Consider the following 23,581-nt stretch of genomic DNA (forward strand, 5'->3'; position numbering starts at 1 on the left):
TTCAGCAGCACAGCAGTCCCAAGGACAACTTTAAAAATCCAGCAGCACCCCAATAGGAACGATCTGATGAAGCTAAGACTATACTTAAACAGCTAAAGCCCAAAGGTTTTGGTACACAAATCATACTTCCCATTAACAAGTTTTGCAAATTCAGCATAGTATGATCATGGTTAAGGTTGCATTCGTAAATCAGAAACTACCACTTAATTTCTAAAAGCTTAAACACTAACCCATTTCTTTTTTTTGTTCTCTTGTTTTTTTATCCAGGAATCGATTGCACATGAAGCAGGATGAGGCACAGGTTTCCATCACAAAAAGGTACACCAATACAATCAAGTCCAGCCAACAGTAAAAATGGAACATGTAAAACAGTGGTCCACCAATTGAGGCCGAAGTCCCATTACAGCAGGTAAAGCAGGTGCAATTTCCAACCATGTGTGTCACAGTCACAGCATATATGTTGCATTTGTAATGGTGTGTGTAAATTGGTTGTCAAAGGTAAATGGAAAGCCTTTAATGCAGTAACCAAGTAAAAACCTCAAATAATAAAACAGCAACTAACAATAGTGGCAGCAGCGAATTAGTACATGTTCATCCTGTCCAGGACTTCTGTCTGTGTGGGGGGGTGCAGAAGCGGTGAATCAGGTAGACCCAGAGGGAGTTGAGGTGCCCTCCTTATATGGGGGAGGGCAGAGGTGGCAGAAAGTTGACAGCCCAAGGAGATTCAGAGCCCAGCCCTACAAGAATTGCCTTACTTCCACTCATACGAACACTAACCCATTTCTTAAGGTAAGGATCTTCTCTCTCAGCAGCTGCTCTCCAGCGATGATCAACACAAAATGAAACATCCATCTAGCAATGGCTCATAAAATGTGCACATCCACACTAACACCTCCAGAGGAAGTCCTTGAAAATGATACTTTGGATACAATGGAAGATCTCATCACAATACAGCCTTTCCAACAATGTTGCATATCACTATGATATTGAAGTCATTCACTTGATGCTCTCTAGAGGTGAGGGGAGAGATGTGCACTAGGAAACTGATTGGGAGGTTGAATGAGCAGGAAGAAGTAGAATAGAACATCAGAAATTGCATCCATATTAAAAATAATGTTGACTTGAATTACAATGTGGCATAACTATTATGTCATTATCTACTCTTCTGAATGGCTAGGGTAACTTGTTTCAAGTGCATCATTAGTTTACTCTGTACATCATTAAAATCACTAATTATAAGAAATATTTTTCACACTAAATGTGCACATTTTGCATATTTTCAAAAACACTTTAACAGAAGGACTGCTTTGTCATTATTACTTTTTTCAAATTCAATGAGAAGCGGTTCCTCTGTAAAGGTACAACTTTAAGGAATGCCCGTGTCTAATAAAAAATAAACACATAGCCATCACAACTTTATTTCTGGTGGAAAAAATCTAAGTGTGTTATGTGCGGCTTTGCGAACAAGGGAACTGTTCTAATAATGTTCATGCATGAGGTTTCTGCAGCATCCAGCTTTCCCCTCCTCCATATCAGGGGAGAAGTAAAACTTATTTATGTTCATGCTGCCTATTCTTCCCAGGTCATTGCGGGTCTTAAGTGACAATTGCTCAGGCCAGTTTTTCCTGATTAGGAAACAGGGGCAGAAATATTAGGAATGGGATTCTCATAAAACAGGTTAAGTATTCACTAATTACAATCCAAACAGGCGTTTAGCTTATTTAAATAGTTACTCAGAGTTGTGTTGCTCATTGTCAGCGGAATTAAATACATTGAGGAGACAGCAAAGTCAAACTTGAATTTGAGTAAATGGTCTTTGTTCAACTCATATACATTTGGGGCTATTTTTATAACACAAGGGTAGTTGGCTAAGTGGACTGTATTTCATAGCAAATGCTAAATCTAGGACACATCACTAACAGCAGAAATGCCCAGACCAAGCGGTGTACCATTTAGAAAATGTGTCTGACACTAATCATACAGCTGCTGACCCCACCCAAACACTAGAGGCCACCATATCCAATGCCCCCCACCCCAGGACACAGGGATATGTGGACATACATGGGAATTTGAAAGCAGTAGACGCACATAGGTTATACCTAGCCTATGATCACTGAGCCTTTGTATATAGAATTGCCTCTTATAGACCATTGTATCACTTACAGCGAACATTTGTACCACTGCTGTGGCCCTGAAGTGGCATCAGGTACTTGCTGGGCTTGTGGCAACCCTATCCTCCAGACATTGTTGGGAAACTGGATGTTTATGGCGTGACTTAAGATGGAAGAGTAGGGTGTAGCGGTGAGGACTAAAGGAGTTCTTCAATCATCTTTCTGTGGACTTGGAGCCCACAGCAGCGATTCGGCTATGTCGGAAGAGCATTGCCCCCCTGCAGGCAGCCAAAAAATTAAAAATAAAACGATAATAAATTTTTGTTTATTGTCTTTTTATTTTGGCTGTCTGAGACGAGGCTCGAGGGTGGGGCCAGAGATGACAGGCTTGTGGAGGAGTGTTTTGCACTGTAATCAGTGCGCATGATGGTTTGGCTGGCTGTCACAGGAGGGCCAAACCGTCATGCGCATGGAAGCTCTCTCCAACCCCAGCTGCCTTGATGGGTTGGAGAGAGCAGGCACAGGCTCCTAGTGGACCTAGGAGCTCACATCCATGGTGCTCAGGCCAATTCTGACGCTGCATTCATGCAGTGTCAGGATTGGCCCAAGGGGATTCTGGGAAGCTGTACCTGCCTTGCACGGAGCCAGATCAAAGCACCAGAGACATATGAGAGCGTGGACGCAGGTAAGTTATTTTTTTTTATGTTATTTTGTTGTCCAGGACCAGTTTTCCTCTCCCCCCATCCCGCCACTTAGCCCAGATACCCACCACTACTGGAGCTACACTTAGGCATGTCTTTGTCACAGAGAAGTGTCATGTTCATTAGCCATATGTGTTAGTATGTGTTGAAGTGTGACATACTGTGCAAAACTTTGGGTGTCATGCATGAGGACCAGAAGAGTGCTCCCATCAAGCTGCTGCAGACTTGCGTGTCATATGTGAGGGCCAAAGGCACCCAATATGCTGTGGAGCTAGCATGTCAGTGATGCAAAATAGTGTGAGTTTGATAGATCATTTTTATTGATAACCTAGCTGCAAAGCCTGGACACTGCTGCTGGTAAAATGTTTGTTAATAGTGTAACCTATGTAGGGAGCATAGGTTGTCATTTGTGAGGGCTGCAGAAATCTGGCAGAAGCACAGAATCTCTGTTCACTAATACACACATAACTCTAAAGCATACCCAAAATGGACTTCTCAAAGAACCTTCTGACACCAACTGCCTCACATCTAAAATGCGATTCTGGCACAAAAACTGATGCTTAAGTCCAACTTTCAGAAAACATACTTCTACTTTCTGCCTCTCAAACAAAATTGACTTGGCTGAACATCAAACAAAATGGGGATTTAAAATAAAACCGACTGAAGCCGCATGTTATGGTATGTTATTATTTTTATAGAGCACTCGATTACCCATAGGATGTCTTGGCACGATCCAAGAACCAACCAAATGATACCCCGCACTGTAACGGTTATTGTGTGTAGAGAAAAGCCATATTTTAAGGCCTTCCTGAAAGCTAATACATTGGTCATGATTTTAATATCTAGTGGAAGCACATTCCAGGTCTTGGTAGTTCCCAGCACAAAGTCTTTCCCACCCGAGGACATGCAATGAAATCTGGACAATGTCACCATCTTGGTAGATTCTGAGCAAAGAGATCTTCCCAGCCTGTACCAATAAACACTTTTCCTTAGAAAATCTGGTCCTTGGTCATGCAATGCTTTGAAAATGAGATAGAGTGCTTTAAAAATAATTCTCTGTCTGACCGGAAGCCAGGGCAGTTCTCTCAAAAACCTAGAAATGGACTGGTATATGGGAATTTTAAACAGAAGACCGGCTGCTGCATTTTGTAGCACCAGCAACTTATTTATAACATATTGATGGGTGTTAAGATATAATCCATTCAAACTGTATTACCCCTGTGCACTCTTAGTATTCTGCAAATAATTTCAAAATTCTTCTAGCATTCAGGTTGGCGCTGAATCCGTCGCACGTCATCAATCCGTGCCTTGAGACAACAATGGTTTAGAGTGAGAAGTGGATCCTCACAAGATTCGCGCTCAATGATACATAGAACTGAAAGTTCCTTCACGTTTCAACTGATTATAATCCGTAAACATTACTCCATGTTTGTGTGATTTCAACGTTTTATTTTCAACTTCCGAGTATTATGTATTCATCTGATATATTCTCAGCATTAATTTCATTTCTCAAACTTTAGGAAAAACCCAATGCATTTTGGGTCACAACAACAATGGACCCTTCGTCAGGGGTCTGTAAGGAAAACATACAGGGCCGGGTTAGTCACCTGAATTTCATATGATCTAATTTACATTGTAGCTGTTTACTTTCTAAGATAAACACATTTAATAAACCATAACTCAAATGTACATGACATCTATACCGCAAAAGAACACATGAAAACCACTCCCGATGTGGCATGCTGAACGACATGATTTGATCATGATCTGGTGTAGCAAAACATAAACTCATATGGCAGCAATATTCGCAATATTCCATGAATTAGATACATTTACATGAGGACAGCATATCAAACATGATGTTTACATCCTTCAAAACGCATGCGTTACAAGCCAAAACTAAAGGCTAAAACCGAGTTATTTAACTTACTGCAAGTTTGAAAACAGAGCGTCTCCGTGAACGCTTCGGCGGCCATGATTGAAAGTATTGCTGACATTTAATTTGACCTATAGTTAGCTAAGACCTACACACGTGACATCGGTCACGTCATATGGGTATACCGGCTTCAGCGCGACGAAAATAACAGCGATGATGTGTATTGCGGTAACCACAACTAAATAAATGAAACAGCATCAATCATTTACAATATAAAATTTAGAAGCAAGAATGTCATGACGAGAGCCTGAATAAATGTGAAAAATAAAAAATAGAAACTGAAAAATAAATGATACATAATAATGCATGAGCCAAAAGTTTCATTTTGTGTATCTAGAAAAAACAATCATATGTCTTGTATGTAGTACTTTGTGAGGTTTACGGCACAGGAAATAACAGCAAATAGTCATCAGCACTTTCAAGAATTTACAGGAAGAGTAAAGGAAAATCCTGCTACCAATGTCTAATCTGATAATATAGTCTTATAAGAAACAAGTATACTCAATCCTGTCGTTCATTCCATCAGGCTGGAGAGAATTTAGTTTTTTGATCAAAAAAACTCTGTTTGTAATCTCTGTTTGGTAGTATCCATGTCTCCGCGCTGCTTAATCACCTCAAGAATCGTGCATCTCAATTGCGATATCTGGTGACGAGCCTCTATCCAGTGATTCGCCACTGTGGATTTAATGTTAGCAAGTCTTATGTTACTTTTGTGCTCTGTAATACGCACTTTTAGTTTCCGTTCCGTCTGGCCCACATATACTTTGCCACAAGGGCATTTGATGGCATATATAATGTTCTTAGTATCACATGTTGCTGAATGTTGAAGTTCAATGTGATGCCCTTTCGTGGGATGAGTAAACTGATTGCCTACAATGATGTTGCTGCAATGGACGCAGTTCTGACATCTAGACATTCCTCTATATGTTCTTTTTTCTTTATTGGGGCAATTTAAGATTTCTTTGAGATTACGTGATCTTTGATAAGCGAACGTAATTCTGTCACTATATAGCTCTTTCAAATCTGGTTCTCCTGAAATTAATGCCCAGTGATGGTTCAAAATCCGTTTAATACGTGCGGCTTCCGTAGAATATTTCAATACACACACAGTTTTGTTCTTGATGCTTGTGACGTTAGACTCAAGTAGCTTCTCCCTTGACTTGGTTTTCACTCTTTCTAGAGATTCCTTCAAGATGGTTTCAGGATAACCTCTCATCCGATATTTCTGAGTCTGTGACTATAATGATGTTAACAGGTCACGTTCATGTGTGGTTATCCGTTTCAATCTGGTGAATTGTGATGTGGGAAGATGTTTTTTGAGCGGCTCTGGGTGGAAACTCTGAAACAATAAACATGAATTGCGGTCAGTGGGTTTTGTGTATACCTTAGTACTCAAACGATGATCACAAAGAACATTATATATGCCATCAAATGCCCTTGTGGCAAAGTATATGTGGGCCAGACGGAACGGAAACTAAAAGTGCGTAATACAGAGCACAAAAGTAACATAAGACTTGCTAACATTAAATCCACAGTGGCGAATCACTGGATAGAGGCTCGTCACCAGATATCGCAATTGAGATGCACGATTCTTGAGGTGATTAAGCAGCGCGGAGACATGGATCCTACCAAACAGAGATTACAAACAGAGTTTTTTTGGATCAAAAAACTAAATTCTCTCCAGCCTGATGGAATGAACGACAAGATTGAGTATACTTGTTTCTTATAAAACTATATTATCAGATTAGACATTGGTAGCAGGATTTTTCTTTACCCTTCCTGTAAATTCTTGAAAGTGTTGATGACTATTTGCTGTTGTTTCCTGTGCCGTAAACCTCACAAAGTACTACATACAAGACATATGATCGTTTTTTCTAGATACACAAAATGAAACTTTTGGCTCATGCATTATTATGTATCATTTATTTTTCAGTTTCTATTTTTTATTTTTCACATTTATTCAGGCTCTTGTCATGACATTCTTGCTTCTAAATTTTATATTGTAAATGATTGATGCTGTTTCATTTATTTAGTTGTGGTTACCGCAATACAAATCATCGCTGTTATTTTCGTCGCGCTGAAGCCGGTATACCCATATCACGTGACCGATGTCACGTGTGTAGGTCTTAGCTAACTATAGGTCAAATGAAATGTCAGCGTTACTTTCAATCATGGCCGCCGAAGCGTTCACGGAGATGCTCTGTTTTCAAATTTGCAGTAAGTTAAATAACTCGGTTTTAGCCTTTAGTTTTGGCTTGTAACGCATGCGTTTTGAAGGATGTATACATCAAGTTTGATATGCTGTCCTCATGTAAATGTATCTAATTCATGGAATATTGCGAATATTGCTGCCATATGAGTTTATGTTTTGCTACACCAGATCATGATCAAATCATGTCGTTCAGCATGCCATGTCGGGAGTGGTTTTCATGTGTTCTTTTGCGGTATAGATGTCATGTACATTTGAGTTATGGTTTATTAAATGTGTTTATCTTAGAAAGTAAACAGCTACAATGTAAATGAGATCATATGAAATTCAGGTGACTAACCCGGTCCTGTATGTTTTCCTTACAGACCCCTGATGAAGGGTCCATTGTTGTTGTGACCCGAAATGCATTGGGTTTTTCCTAAAGTTTGAGAAATGAATTTAATGCTGAGAATATATCAGATGAATACATAATACTCGGACGTTGAAAATAAAACGTTGAAATCACACAAACATGGAGTAATGTTTACGGATTATAATCAGTTGGAACGTGAAGGAACTTTCAGTTCCATGTAACATTGGGCGTAAAGATATAATCCATTGCAATAGTCGATCTTTTCCATCAGCAAAGCAGTGACAGCTAGTTTTTAAAATTGGGCAAGAGTAAAGGGTAGAATCTTTTTCAGAAGCCTGAGCATATAAAACGCCGCTGACTGCATTAGCTTGATCAGAAATATAAGTGTATCATTAAAGATCACTCCAAGATTTTTTGCTGTCCTAACAGGAAAGGAGAAGAGCCAAGCTCAGATGGCCACCAGGATGGAGACCAGAAATATGGCTTGGCCCCATAGATCAGGACCTCTGTTTTAGCAGAGTTAAGTTTAAAACATTTCTGGCTATCCACAAACTGACGGCCTACATACAGTCATTGAATCTACGATCACAACATGAAGTCTCTGGGCCAAGAAATGCGACGATTTGTGTATTTTCTGCATATGATGTGAGGCAGTAATCAAAAGATCTTATTAGCTCTGCCAGAGGGGTGACATATATATTAAAAAGTGTTGGACTGAGGGATGATCCTTGGGGAACTCCACAAGAAAGAGAGCAACCGGGTGATGTAAAATCACCTAGGTTAACCACTTGTTCCCCCTTACTGAGAAAGGAGCTCAACAGTCCCCAGGCTACTCCTGATACCGGTATCCTGGTCAAACGATCCAGCAGCCCATGATTGACCATATAAAAGGCTGCTGATAGATCAAGCAGGACAAGGGCAACTCTTCCTCCTTGATACAAAGAAATGCGAATTTATTTGGTGGCTTTGATAAAAGCTGTTTCTGTGCAGTGTTCAGCACGGAAGCCAAATTGAGTGGTGTCGAGACAAATATTCTTCTGAATGTGTGCAACTAATTGCATATTCATCACTTTCTCAATACGTTTTGCTGGGAGGTGGAGGCGAGAAATTGGATAAATGCTACTCGTAACCTGGGGATTGAGATATTTTTTTTTATAAGAGGTAGAACCGAGGCTTTCTCCAAAGCAAGTAGGAAAAATGCCTGTGACACACATCTGCTGGACATTATCATTATCAGTCAAAGTGGTTGCAATAGTTTTTGCTGCTAGGCTAATCACCCAGGGTGGACAAGGATCGCACTGCGATCCCGACTTCGACATTTTGGTCAGCGTTATGACTGCCTCCCTAGAAGGAGAAGTAAAAGCATCAAGCTTCATGAGCGTGACTTGATGACTGGAGTTTCAATTTTTTTTTTTCATATTCAAATTTGAAAAAGTTGACTGGAGTTAATCGTGTCTGGAATCGTTGCCACAGTAAGAGTCTTAAAATTGCTAAAAGTATTCTCCACTTTGAGGTGAAAAGAATCTGCCAGTGCTTCACAAAATGACTGAGAGCAATCCTTAAGAGGGTTAGGGCATGCACAAGACGTTGCATTCACAAAGCCAGTGCCATTGAATTTACTATTGCAAAGTCACAATTTGCAGTGTGCAAACGTGAATTGCACTTTGTCACAAAATTGCAATCGTTTGCTAGTTGCAACAGTAAGGGGTCAGGGGCATTGCCTCCACTTGTGATTTGCAATGGTATACATAAGTTCTTTTCAACCATTTTTGCTCTCACCAAACATGGAATAGTGGGGCTCATTCAGCAGTAACTTTCATCCGACTAATATGATTTTTTTGGGGTACCATCCAGTCCCAGAAAAAGAAAATATCTTTCTCTGTCTTCCCCTCCACATGGATTACTAACTAAAACCATTGAACCACCTGCCCTGACTGCTCTTTAAATTAAGTGCATCACTTCAGCCTACTATACTGAACTGATGCATAGAATGGCGCTGCAAGATAGTGATGGTTAGAGTCTTGGGGGTATATTTACTAGAGTCACCCAACCAGCTCAGCAGGAAAGCATGCTGCACTGCGCTGCGTAGTGTGACAGGGAGGAAGCAGGACAGCACTATATGTACAGAGATATGATTCTTCTCCCCTCTTCCTAGCGCAGGCACAGAATGTTGCTGCTTTGCGCCACGCACCCACCTTTGCGCCATAGTGCAAGGGTGTTTGTGAGAGTCTATCACAGATTTTCTTCCTGGAAAGGTTCCCTTCCAGTACAAAATACAATGCCTAGACAACTTTTAAAATGTTTCCTACTTTGTATGTACAGCACATGCAAAGTCGAAAAAGAAAGGAGGAATGAAATAATTTCTCCTTTTCATGCCTGTTTTCAAATGGCGTTAATTTTTTATACAAAACCCTGTCTCACATTTTTCGTAGATAGGGTTTCGCGTTAACAAGCATGGGTAGTTGCATGGGAACCTTGATGCTAAATAATGCAAAGCATCGCTTCCTGATACCTTGCTTTATTTTTATGCACGTTAAATGTACTTTCTAGCACAAAAAAAGTTTTGCACTGGAAAGTAAATTTAAAAAAACATTGTGTGCTGGTTTATCTCACTTTTGTGATGCAAAGACAGCACACAATGTTGGAAAATCTGCCTGTTGGTGTCCCATCTGGAAGGGTAGAGCCGCATTAAGGCAGTTACAGAGGTGCCAACTACAAGAGGAGAAAAATAACGGAGATGGGCATGGCGGTGCAGGGACCCGTTCGGAGGAGAGAACAGTAAAGGAAACTGGCCCCTACTTTATAGTGAGGCAAATATGCCACTGCCCGCTGTGCCTAAGACAAATGGCCTAGCTGTGATGTGAGCAGTGTCAACAAATGGACTAGATTACCGGAGACCAACAGATAGTAGCCGGAATAGAGAAATGGGACCCTGGTAATACTTAATGTCAATGCTTAATTTGCTAACAAAATATTTAATAAGTGCCAGGGCCTTACTCAGGAGGCCAGTGCTGCTTGCACCACTCATTGCCCTGCCAGTGCTGCCAATAACAGTACCAACACAACTACTAACCCTCACACTTCTACAAGTGTGACAATTCAGACTATTCGAGGCCCTCGAAGCTATCAAAATGGCTTGGGTGGCAGGTATTAAGCATTTTTTTGTATATTGAAATAATAAGCAACAGTTGTTGTGTGCATCTATAAATTAGACACACAGCACCACCCTGTGGCAGAGTGTCCGGTGAGCAGTCAAAATATCGAACATAAAATTTCGACCTACATTAATATCGAGGTGACAATATCGAAGGGACATAATATCGATGTTAAGAATATCGATGGACAGAATATTGACCCTAAGGTAAGTAATATCGATTTTTTTTATATCGATGTAAGTAATATCGAAGTTAGTAATATCGATATCAAATATATTGATGTTACTAATATCGATATTTATATTATTGTAATGTATTTTAATATGTATTTAATGCGTAAGTGTTATATGTGCTTTTTAGGTGTTCTATTTGTTTTAAAATATATGTATACAATTGTTACATATTAATAATGTTTTTTTAAGTTATTTTTGTTTTTTAGTACCGTAGCAGGTTGTGGGTTTATAGGGGAATAGGGTGGGAAGTAATTTAATTATACTAAATTAATTATTCTTTTTTAGGAATTATAAATTAATTGTATTTATTTTTTGCGTTTAAGTTCTGTAGCGGGTTGTGGGTTTATAGGGGAATAGGGTGGGAAGTAAATTAATTGTAATTAAGTAATATTTTATTTTAAATAATTGGTATTGATAATTATGTTATTGTTAATTAATTAATAATTGGTAATTAATTTTTATTAGATGGTAATTAATTTGTATTAATTGATTAATTGATAATTATGTCAAGTGTATTATTTTATTTTTGGAGTGTGTTGTGCGTTTATAGGGGAATAGTGTTGGAAGTAATTGAAATCTAATTAGGTAATGATTACATTTAGGGCTCGATTCCGTTTCGGGAAAGAAAACCGTCCGACGATTCGTATTCGTAGCCAGTTCCGTATGAATCGTACAAACCCATCTGAATCGCGTAGTACGATCCGTTTTCCAAAAACACGTCCGAATGTTTTCGAACCGTATGAAAAACAAGCGAAGATCCGTACGATACGGACTCGGGAAGTGAATCGTACGATTTGTAAACATGCTGTACGACCCGCCAAGTACGATCGGACTGGGGACCGAGAAAGCAATTCGTACGGGAAAACATCGTCGCGTATCAACTGTGATTTGTACGGAAAACAGCGCGTATGAGCGAGCCACACAATAAATACAAAATGAACCCCCCCTCAACGAACCGCACGCATACCCTGTAAAAACGTCGCGTATGAGAGAGCTACACAATAAATTACAAAACGAACCCCCCTCAGCGATGCACACGCATACCCTGTAAAAACGTCGTGTATGAGAGAGCTACACAATAAAGTACGAAACGAACCCCCCCTCAACGAAGCGCACGCGTACCCCGTAAAACCGTCGCGTATGAGAGAGCTACACAATAAATTACGAAACAAACCCCCCCTCAATGAAGCGCATGCGTACCCCTAAAACAGCACAAGGAGGGTGCAAACGAGTCTCACAACACCACAAAACATGTCTCCTGTGTACAAACCATTGCAAATCAATGTCCTGGCCAGATCCAAACTGGCAAACAGAGGGCACAACTCAGACCCACTCCTTATAACAAACCCACCAAAAATTCAAACTAAGCCACACCCACAAATGGACCAATAAAAAGGGCTCACACACACAAACCAGCATCCTCTGCAACATACCCATTTACCTACAGAGACTGACAACTGACCAACAACTGCACACATCCACCTTCACACATCATATTCAGACCCACAGACCCCCTTCACATTCAGAACCACCCCCCCCCCTCATCACACACCGGCACCCCCAATCACATTCACCCCACAACATGTCTGCACAGAAGAATCCAAAGTTCACAAATTAGGAGTTGGAGATCCTTGCAGATGAAGTCATCAGAGTTCAGCCACAGCTGTTTGGCGCATTGGTCAGACAAAACACGGCTGTGGGAGAGGATCGTCAATAGGGTCAATGCTGTTGCACCCATCAGGCGCACCAGGAGGGATTGCCAGGCCAGGTGGTAAGATCTGCGGAGGATGGTGAAGTGGAAGATGAATGAGGACTACGCCCAGAGTCACCACACTGGTACTGTACCTCCTCCCAGGGATGGTACAGTACTGGTCCCCGCAGACCAGTACAGTACCATCCCTGGGAGGAGAAGGTCATGGCCCTACTACCACCGGTGGGAGTACATGGAATTGAAGGAGTTGGGTAGCCTGGTGAGTATACAAACAACTCATGTAACATGGGGGGACTCCCAGCATTGTCCAGACATATGAGGGTGGATGCAGAGGACTCCCAGCACTGCCCAACAGAATGGGGGTGGGTGCAGAGGACTCCCAGCAGTGTCCAGACATATGAGTGGTGGGTGCAGAGGACTCCCAGCACTGCCCAACAGAATGGGGGTGGGTGCAGAGGACTCCCAGCACTGTCCAGACATATGAGTGGTGGGTGCAGAGGACTCCCAGCACTGCCCAACAGAATGGAGGTGGGTGGATATGACTCCTAGCAGTGGCCAACAGTATGGGGGTGGGTGCAAGGGGGAGGACCAGAAGGCTGCAAGGGAGAGGGGGAGAAGGGTGCAAGGGGGAGGGTAGGAGGGTGCAAGGGGGATGGTGAAGAAGCTAAACATTTGGCCACCCATATCAACAATACTCTGTACGCACATGCCCAATTGCACTCATCCCATATGGCCCAGGTACACACCCATGCACCATGCTCAATGTACAGGGAGTGTGAAAGTACTGACAACATAGCTGACACTGGGCCCTGGTGTATGCAGCACAAGGCCCTCCTGTGACCAGTGCAAACACTAACACCAGGACAACACGTCAGATATCTTGCACAGGAAGTCACAACCACTTTCATGGCAGCATGCTCCATGGGGGGACAGCCACACCACGAGGTACGCCCAGTTGCAAATCAGACTCAAACTACCAGCACGGCCTGTCACACACACCCCTTACATAAACATAGCCACCTGGGACAGGCAATGGAGTGCCCCACTGTCACAATCCTCATGTAATACAACAAATACAGATCTGATGAAGCCTTCAAGCAAAAAATGCACGGTGCTGATTCACAAGTCCCTTGCGCTTATATCACGACGCCGTAGCTTCACCTTTGTGACGCAGCGGACACACAAAATTTGCGCCATGGTGCTGGGTATTGACAAGGTGATGCATCTGGGAGATGTGCCACATTCTAAAGCCCTGCGCCAGAAGTAGGTGTACTGGTCGTGGTGTGGTCATGGTGTGGTGGGTGGTGGCTGCCCATCACGGCACAGCAACACCTCCCAAAAGTGGCTGAGTGAAATCTTAAACATTTCACTCTGTCACTTTTATGCACATGCTGCCTCAAAACCCTGTGCATGCCTGAAGCGGACGTAAGGATTGACACAGCATTGTACAGATAGGGCCACACAGAGCATTGCTGGATCTGCGTTGCGCCAGCGACACAACTCCAGCAATGTGCCACTTCCATGGCACATATGCGTGACGCAGCTGTTCTGTTTTCACATTATGGTGATCTACACTGTTAATGTGTTGCATCCATGCTGGCATAGCTGTGGTGCACAATGACTGGCAAATCCCTGCTAATATGCCTGGCTGTGCCAGTCATTGTGAATAGACCCTCACATGTCAATGACTCCTGAGCACAGATCAATCTGACACCACAAGTGAAGATTGTGAAAAATCCAAAGCAGGTGGAACAGTGATAACGACAATGCATATGAAAATTGGATGTTGCATTAAATGGCATTAACATCGTCTGTCTCTCACACCCACAGGGTAACATGCGCAATCTACCCCCAACCAGGGGGGAGATGGATCACAGTCCCAGGCTCCACAGGACCCTGATCCCACCAACAGCGATGCCTCTCACCACTCCATGGATGACCCCGACCAACCTGGCACCTCTGGATCCCAAACCAGTGCAGCAGCCGGATCAGGGACATCTGCGCCAACCACCACACCCATTCCTGCCACATCCCAGTAGACAGCTCGGAGCCCTGCCCACAATCCACAACTGAGCAAGTCTGATAATGAGGGACAAGGTTCGTCTGGCACCCAGGAGGTGGCAGACAACACCGCCACTGTCAACCCTCAGGGGTCCCATTGACCCGATGTACCCACAACAGCAGGCCAGGCTCCTGTGGGCAGGGGTGGTGGGAGAAGCACAAGGCGGAAGCGAGAACCTGACCAGCAAGCTGCAGGGCCCGGTATATCTGAACTGAGAAACATCATGGAGGAATACCGGCTGGACACCAGGGAGTTCAGCCAGGGAATGGGGGCCCTCATCGAATTAAAAAAACAGCAGGTAGAGCAACACGCCAGTCAACGACGACTCCAAGGACGGATGGAGGCAAGACTGGCTGAGGTCTTGGCAGTGCAGAGGGACATAAGCCATTCACTCCGTCGGATCGCTGACAACATGCAGCATCCTCCCTGTGTCACCAGGCCAGAAACATCGAGGCAAAGACTGCCAACAGGCACAGGGAGGGAGGAGGAGGTGGAATCATCCGACAGAGCGTCTCAGGCATCATGAAGGCCTGCATATGAGGGTCCCCCAAGGAAGGCGGGTCATCCACAGAGAACACGTTGAGAGGCAGTGGGCCATGCACATCTCCCAGGTCACCTGGTCTGGCATCTTGCCTTTGTGTGCAACAGCATCACCTTATTGACTGTCTGACTCTCCCACATGGACTTGCTGGTCACAGTGTGACCAATGATGCCAAGCACTGTGGTCTGGACTCTGTTGACTCAAACTGCAAGGCGTCCCTCTGTGAACTTTGGATTCCCAGCATTTTTGTACAGCACCTACCACCTACTCACATTTCACTCACAAGATGGATAAATAAATATAACAAACACAATACGTATTGATGTGAAAGTCTTTTTCCCAGAGTCAACAACATACGTGTGGAGATATGTCAAAGTATGCCAGAGTGTGGAACAAACTCAAGCCATCCATACACTGGGATCTGAGTCCGGTTGAGGACACACATAGGTCACAATGTATCATCAACTACATACATGGAGGGCAATGCTCACCCATGATGGTTACTATCTGCTGGGGGGGGGGGAGGGGGGGTTGCCATACTGCTCTGACAGACAGTTACGGAAGAGTCTCATGAAGGTGTACAGGTCATGGGTAATGTGTAGGTGGTCAGGGAGGGAGTACCAGGTCTGTTTTTGATGTGGGAAAACTATCACCCGCTTGCAGTTGTACTGTGGATGTGATGAATGTTGCCCAGAGCAAGGGTAGCTGGACGGACTTCGGGCAATGGGGTGTTGGATGGGAGACGTCCATATTCATTTTTTGGGCTGTGGTTGTGGAGTGCCTACTGAGTGTGGCTGAGGAGTATGAAGGTGATCCTGCAGTTGAAAGTGGGACTATTGTAGGTATCTCAGGTGGACAGTCACATTTAAACGCCATTTGGAACCTTTACCTCAGATTGGGCTCTAATCCGAAAGCGTGGAGACACCCGTTCCTCCTGCCCTTCTTAAGTAAAGGCAACGCAGATCCTGAATATCCTTCCAATCATACACCGAACTTTATTTATCAGTTCCGGCCAAGATTTCAGTGAAATTTTCCTGGCAGCAACTGATGCCCTTTGTTGAAGATAATAGCCTCCTTCACGACTCGCAATCCAGCTTCCATCCCGGCTATAGTACGCAGTCGGCCCTCATAGAAATGGCAGACTCTATACGCTGGGAGGTCGACGGAGGTTCCAAGGTGGCGTTGGTGCTGTTAGACATGTCTACAGCATTTGACACCGTCGACCATCCCATTCTTCAGAACCGCATGAAGACCATAGGTGTGGGGGCCTCAGTGCTGAACTGGATATTGTCCCAACTATCTGACCGCACACAGCAGGTCCGCACCTAACCATTCTTCTCCCCAGTCAAACCACTGTAGTGGGGCCTGCCGCAGAGCTCTACTCTGAGCCCGCTGATTTTTAATATTTACTTAACCCCGCTGGCTAAATCGATTGCCATGTCTGAAGTCAAAATAATATCATATGCTGATGATCTTCAGCTTCTAATCACCTAAAATCCTGTCTGAGCAGCAAATTTTGACCCTCTCCAAAATTGTCTCACATGTGCGGCCTGGATGGGCCACATTTTCTTGAAATTTAATCCAGATAACACCTAGGTCCTATACTCTTAAACCAACCTTCTGCCCTCTCTTCCAATCTTTGGTGGCCTTAGTAACTGGCCATTGCTCCGGCACACAAGGACTTGGTCAGGGATCTGCGAGTCAGATGGGACAATCAGCTTTCCCATCCCACACAGGTACAAGAGGCGTGTGCCGCTTGTTTAAGCAAAATTTAAATCATCTACAGATCTATTATCTATCTGCACACTGTACCCCAGAAAACGGTGGTTCACGCACTGATTACCTCCCATTTTGACTACGCAAAATGCCCATCCATTTGTCTCACATTAGGCTTGCTACATATACTGCAGACGCTCAAAAATGCGGATGACCGCCTGAAATGTGGAGTCTCAATTTGACAACATATCTCCCCGTTTCTTCGACTAGTCCATTGGCTGACCATGGCTACACAAATAGATTTCAATGCGCTGACACGCGCCTTCAGGGCAAGACAAGGCCGTGGGCCGGTCTACCTTAGGAGGAGCCTCTGTCCCTATTGTCAATCACGATCTCTATGTTCCAATGACAAGCACTTGCTCATTGGTCCTTGGTTTGATAAACCAAGATCAGGAGGTGAAACCTAACAGGTAGGAACCACCCAATGTTGGATCTGAATGTGAGTCTTGGCAAGCCCTTGAAACCTGATAATTTTGCCTGCTTGATTACTTGCTCCTCCGTATGCTGCCTCCTTTTCGTCGCACGACAGCGCTGGAACACCCCGTTGGGTTAAAAGGGCGCCCAATAAATGACTATTAACATAATTGGAGATGGCTTAGCAGAATTGTGTGTGTAGGCTTGGAGATATGTAGATGATCGTTACACTGAGGGTGGTCAGGGTGTTGGTGTGAAACCTGAAGTGCAGATGTTTGACAATGCTGAGTGTGTCCTTGGTGTTGTATGTGACTCTGAGGGTGTACCTCATAAAGTATTGCTAATCATACTCCTGGATTGTTGGTGTTGTCCCTGCGGGTGATCTAGTATCCGTCTGTGATGGCAATGTAGAGGCAGTGTGCTGAGGTTACGTACAACCAGGTCACAGTAATGAAGGTGATGTGTGGTGCTGTTGTGTTGATTAGGTAACAGAGTCCAATGGGGTGCTGGTGTAAGTAGCGTATGTGCAGTACGAGGCACATGACATGGTTGTACGGACATGCACTGTTGTGTGGGGCAGCACGTGCTATGGCAGTATGAGTTGCACACACAGCCTGCAAAGCTGTCATGGGTGCGCTTAGGGGTTGCCTGTTACCAGGTGGATGATTGTCTGGTGTTCACTGTGTGGAGGGTGGCAGGAGCATGAGTCTGTTGTGTCACCTGTGTCATGGAATGGCCAGAGGGTCTTGCACTGTGCACGTTGCAGGCGCCGACGGTCCTGCCTTTGGCATGGAGGTGGTGCAACAGTGGCACTGACAAGCTGCGGCCTGCCTTAAGAATGGATGGATGGAGGAGCATCTTGGAGGCGTGTTTGTTGCAGAATCAGGGAACTCGGTGTTGCAGTGTCGCTGGGGAGGCAGCAGCTGGAATGCGTGAATACATGACGGCAGAAGGGGTGAGGCACCATGCAAAACTAGCACACAAAGACAAGGATTTTTTCAAGGCACTATGTTACATGTGTATGGAAAGGAAGGAGTGTCTGGGTACTCATGGGTCACTGGAAGAAAATGGGTGAACAATCACCAAATATGACGAGCACAGGATCAGGAACAAAAAGGCCAAGCGGGGCACAGGACACACAGCATCAGCAGGTGTTGCCGGCCCGATGTGGGTATCAAGCTAAATAAATACATACACAACCATGTACATCATGCACATTATGGACCATTAGCCATTACAAACAGCATGCATATTGCCACAGTACACATAACCACATATGCACAATCATTGTAAAATATGCCATAGATGACGCATGCAGACTGGCAAGAGATCTGCGGTGACAGTAATGAGGCAAAATGTACTGTTGGGAACACATTTTCTACACAAATGGATCAAGTTTGTTTTGAGGCCATGCTGCTTTAGCCAATGTACATGGCCAGTGGCATTGCTCTGAAGAAAATAACAGTCATGCAATGATGTTACCTGTAATGCTGGTGAAACAATCTCCACACGACTGCCAGGGACTGTTGGTACCTTTGATTCTCAGAGTCGTGCGATGCTGAAAGGGGTCCATCTCAGATAGCTCCTTGGTCTGAGTATAAATGACAGACTCAAAAGGGTGATCAGGCGAGGGAAGGAGAGGATGGGAACAGCAGGGAGGGAGATCTGAAACAAAGGTAAACAAGCATAACAATTCAACACTTCTTGTCACTGAATCACCAAATACCTCATGACCTATACTGTAACATTTACACCTGTGAAGTTTTAACACAGCCACTGTATCCTAATTGGGATCACAGAATTTGAAATGATACTAGAACTGAGGAATGAACACGGACACATAAACGGTAGCAGAGTTTGTCACCTAAATGAAGGGGGTGTAACGCTCACCAGGCTGCTTCAATACAATTAGATCCATGCGGTCATCAACTAAGTCACAGTGTATGAAGGAAGCTCCAAATTACAGTAAATTGAATGTGTAGCAGTGCTACTCACACAAAGCCAACAATCCGTAGTTAGCCCTGGAAATCAGTGAGGGTCATGAAGGTAAATTACACATCACCCGCAAGAGCCGTAATAAGCTCATCCAACGAGGAAGAGAATTATCTAAACACAAGGAAGCCCAGCAAGAGCCAGTCATTGGCTCTTCCAACTGTGCCTTACAATGCCGAATATGACAAGCAGGTGGGACCAAACTCAACAGAGAGTAATGAGGAACAAAGACACTAAACCACCCCTAAAGTGACCAGGATATGCAGCACGGCACAAGAGAATCCTGGGATTAACGTCACCCGACTAGTTTCACGGAAGTGTTTACATTTGCCACAGGAAAACGTTGGGATGTCATCAGCGCAACATTCCTGGCATCATGGGAATAGAAAGTTAACATCAACTTACAGAAAAGGGTTGCAAAGCAGTGTTCTCCACCGGAACAGATGTAGCGACGTGACAGTGACATGACATACTGGCACAAGGGGCAATGCATCCATACGAACAGACTCACAGGACAGTTGTCAGAACATGTGGGACATACACTGGCCCACACCTTCACAACATGTTTTTTGGGAAATCAAACTGTACTGGCCCACAAGATTGAGGGAATGAGCCAGACACATCCTGCTGCACACAGTGAGGCTGCAATTCCACATAGAGCCTGTGGTTGTGATGTCCCACACAATGTCAACCGGTGTTATCCGCAATCTGTCAGGGTCAAGGTTTACACACATTGATGCATTCACCAGAGTCAAAACTCCACACCAGATGACTGTCAACAAGGGTGTCTGTCCTGTCATGGGAGTGGTGCAACATGCAATTTGATCCATAGTCATGAGACATGTATGTATGGTTCTACAACATGCACAGAAACAGTTCCCACACATTCCCCAACCATACCAACCCTGAACAGCCTGTTTGGATTTCTTACCCGAACTGACATTTCCACATGTCCGTGCATGGAACGCTGATTCGGCACATGTTGGAATCATCATGAGCAATAGCAGGAGGACTAAGATGACACGAATAGACAACAGGCAGAGCAACCTGAGAATGACAGGCACACAAGGGGTCACGTTCAAAATATTTCCCTACAGACATGTAAAAAATAATTCACAATGTAGTACACATGTACATTCCAAGATCACTCATTGCGCATATGTGTGTGTGGCATGACATCATCACTTGTGTGACACATCACAACAAACATCAAAGTGACTTCCCATACAGTCAGCTGGACACACAGTATGCAACACATGCCACTCTATGCCACAAGCTTGCACACTAACTCCCGGTGACTCACCATTAAGAGAAGAAGTTGCGTATGAGCTGACTCCGGATATCATCCTCCTCATCACTTTCATCGTAGCCAAGCCCTTCTTCCTCAACGGGTGGATGTTCCAGCTCCTCAGGATCCAGGATGAGTGTCACAGCCTTCTCAACTGCCATGTTGTGCAGCATGCAGCACACGATGAAGATGTTACACACCTTGACCGGGGTGTATGGGAGGGATTATCGAGGCATCGAAATCGGTCCAAACGTCCGCTCAATCACTCACCTGGTCTGCCCGTGTGGATTATTGTACCGCTGGTCTGCAGCTGTTCTTGGGTTGCGGAGCGGTGTCATGAGCCACGGCATGTTGGGATATCCCGCGTCTCCTACAAATATACATCATGTAAATAATTGTGTAATGAGATGACGTCAGAACAAAAAAAATGAGACATAGAGGACAAACAGAGTTTACCCACCAACACGACATGCCCGATCGTTGCGCAGCTGCAGCATCATCTGTTGTACCCTGCTACTCCTTATGATGAATGCATCATGGCATGATCCTGGAAAACGTGGACAAACATGGGAAATCAGCATGTGAGCAAGACACACCACCAAGGCATTTATTGAGTGTAATGTTTCCTGTTGCGGTAGGCCGGCACCAAAGCCACATGTGTTCCATCAATGGACCCAATGACATGTGGCATCCCTCCCAGGCCATAGAATTCACCCTTTACATCTGTCAACTCTTCAGGAGTTGGAAATTTGATGAATTCATCAATGTGCTCCAACATGGCAGCTAAAACATCACGTGGGACACGGCTGAACATGGTTTTTGACATACCCCCCACATCAGCTATAGTAAATTGAAACGTACCTGTAGCAAACAAATGTAGGGCTGCCATCACCTTTAGCTTTGGTGTCAGCTCAGTTGGATACCTGAGTTGCGGTTGGAGATGTGGTTCCAGCCTGTCCGTCAAGTCCTGAATCCACAACTCTCGAGTGAATCTGTAATGTCGATGCAATCACGTTCCCTCATGGTCTCCAAGTCTGGAAAAGGCCTTGGTAGAGGCGGTGCCCTGCAGGACATATTTGGGAATAATGGAGAACAACTGTCAGCCAACAACGATACCAATGTACATAGCACATGCAACACTGCTACTACACATCAAGTCACTATGGGGTCTGGCGTGTGCAATACATCTAGGACGCATATGCCAGCTTGCTGGCACTGCAATGAAAACCCAGATACACCTGTCGTTTGTGAAATGAACATTACATGCACACAAAAGAGCTGCTGGACTGGTCTGAGTGAGCAGACCAAGATATCACTGGAGTGACACACGTCACCAGACCTACATTAGAAGGTTGTCATCCCACCCAGACAGCTGACTGCAAGGCACACACCCAGGTCACATGGTATATCTATTGTACATATTAGAAAAATTACTAATAAGGTGTGCATGTGACAATGCAACACCACAGCCATTGTCACGATGCAGACATGTATGCCTGGGGATAAACGATGTATGATGCCATAAGACCCAAAAGACGTGGAAATGCACATGTGGCAAGGTGTGCATACATGTTAAACCATTTCAATCACAACGCAGACCCATTATAGATGCACCAACAGCAGATGCAGTTTACGGAACACAAACAGCAAGCTCAATCTTTAACATGACACACACATGACATTGTCACATAGGGTCATGCTGAGCGTCAAATTGTCAAGTGAGAAAGTGCCCCAGTCCCTAGCATCATGAGACAGGTTCCCGTAGTGATGACTGTGCCATCCCAGTGATACATATGGGACAAGTGTAAAGGTGATGTGGACCACATAGTGCCCCATCACACATGACATGTGTCAACAGGTCATCACACATCGATTGTGCAACAAGATCAGATGCCCTCTGCTATATCACTGCCTGCCACACCTAGGGCCTGCTCATGTAAGTATGCAATGACAAGAAGTTGATAGACCTCCTTGTTTTAACCGTACCTCTACATCCCTGCCATGTGTGCGCCTCTTATCACTATTGTAATGGTGCCATACGTGAGCCTGTGCAACGTTCCGTCCCCCTGCTTTGACATCAGCGTGTGAAACGCACAGTATAAAATGCACCAGTACCCCTGCTTTCACTACAGCATGTGAAACGTACCGTGTAAAATGCACCGTACCCCGGCATTCACTAAAGTGTGTGAAATACACTGTGTAAAACGCACAGTACCCCTGCATTCACTACAGTGTGTGAAACGCACCGTGTAAAACAGACCGTACCCCTGCATTCACTACAGCGTGTGAAACGCACCGTACCCCGACATTACGTGTGTGTGTGCACCTCGTTTCACAATTGTCATCGTGCCATACGCGAGCGAACCATACTCCGACATTACGTGCATGTGTGCACCTCGTTTCACAATTGTCATCGTGCCATACGCGAGCGAACTGTACCCCAACATTACGTGCGTGTGTGCGCCTCGTTTCACAATTATCATCGTGCCATTACCGTACCCCAACATTACTTGGGTGTGTGCGCCTCGTTTCACAATTATCATCGTGCCATTACCGTACCCCGACATTACGTGCGTGTGTGCGCCTCGTTTCACAATTATCATCGTGCATATGCAAGCAAACTGCACCCCGACATTACGTGCGTGTGTGCGCCTCTGTTCACAATTATCAACGTGCCATACGCGAGCGAACCGTACCCCATTACGTGCGTGTGTGCGCCTCGTTTCACAATTATCATCGTGCCATACGCGAGCGAACCGTACCCCGACATTACGTGCGTGTGTGCGCCTCGTTTCACAATTATCATTGTGCCATATGCGAGCGAACCGTACCCCGACATTACGTGCGTTTGTACGCCTCATTTCACAATTATCATCGTGCCATATGCGAGCAAACCGTACCCCGACATTACGTGCATGTGTGCACCTCGTTTCACAATTGTCATCGTGCCATATGTGAGCGCACCGTACCCCGACATTGCGTGCGTGTGTGCGCCTCATTTCACAATTGAAATGGTGCCATACGCGAGCTTGATTGTACCGTAGACGTGTGTTGATCTAAAAAAATACTTAGGGGACACATAGGGGACGGGTAGTAGGCC

The 23,581-nt window shown here is 44.5% G+C and overlaps 1 protein-coding gene across 1 annotated transcript in view; it reads left to right on the forward strand.

The window, feature by feature from the left end:
- The first annotated feature begins 272 nt into the window (after positions 1 to 272).
- LOC144826614 (beta-1,3-galactosyltransferase 2-like) overlaps positions 273 to 23,581 on the forward strand; it is a 126,651-nt gene continuing 103,342 nt past the window's right edge. The window contains exon 1 of the mRNA XM_078685134.1: positions 273 to 409. The gene's annotated coding sequence lies outside the window, so the exon portion shown is untranslated. The remainder of the gene's footprint in view (positions 410 to 23,581) is intronic.

Source organism: Lissotriton helveticus, chromosome 1_1, assembly GCF_964261635.1.
Source record: "Lissotriton helveticus chromosome 1_1, aLisHel1.1, whole genome shotgun sequence".
NCBI lineage: Eukaryota > Metazoa > Chordata > Amphibia > Caudata > Salamandridae > Lissotriton > Lissotriton helveticus.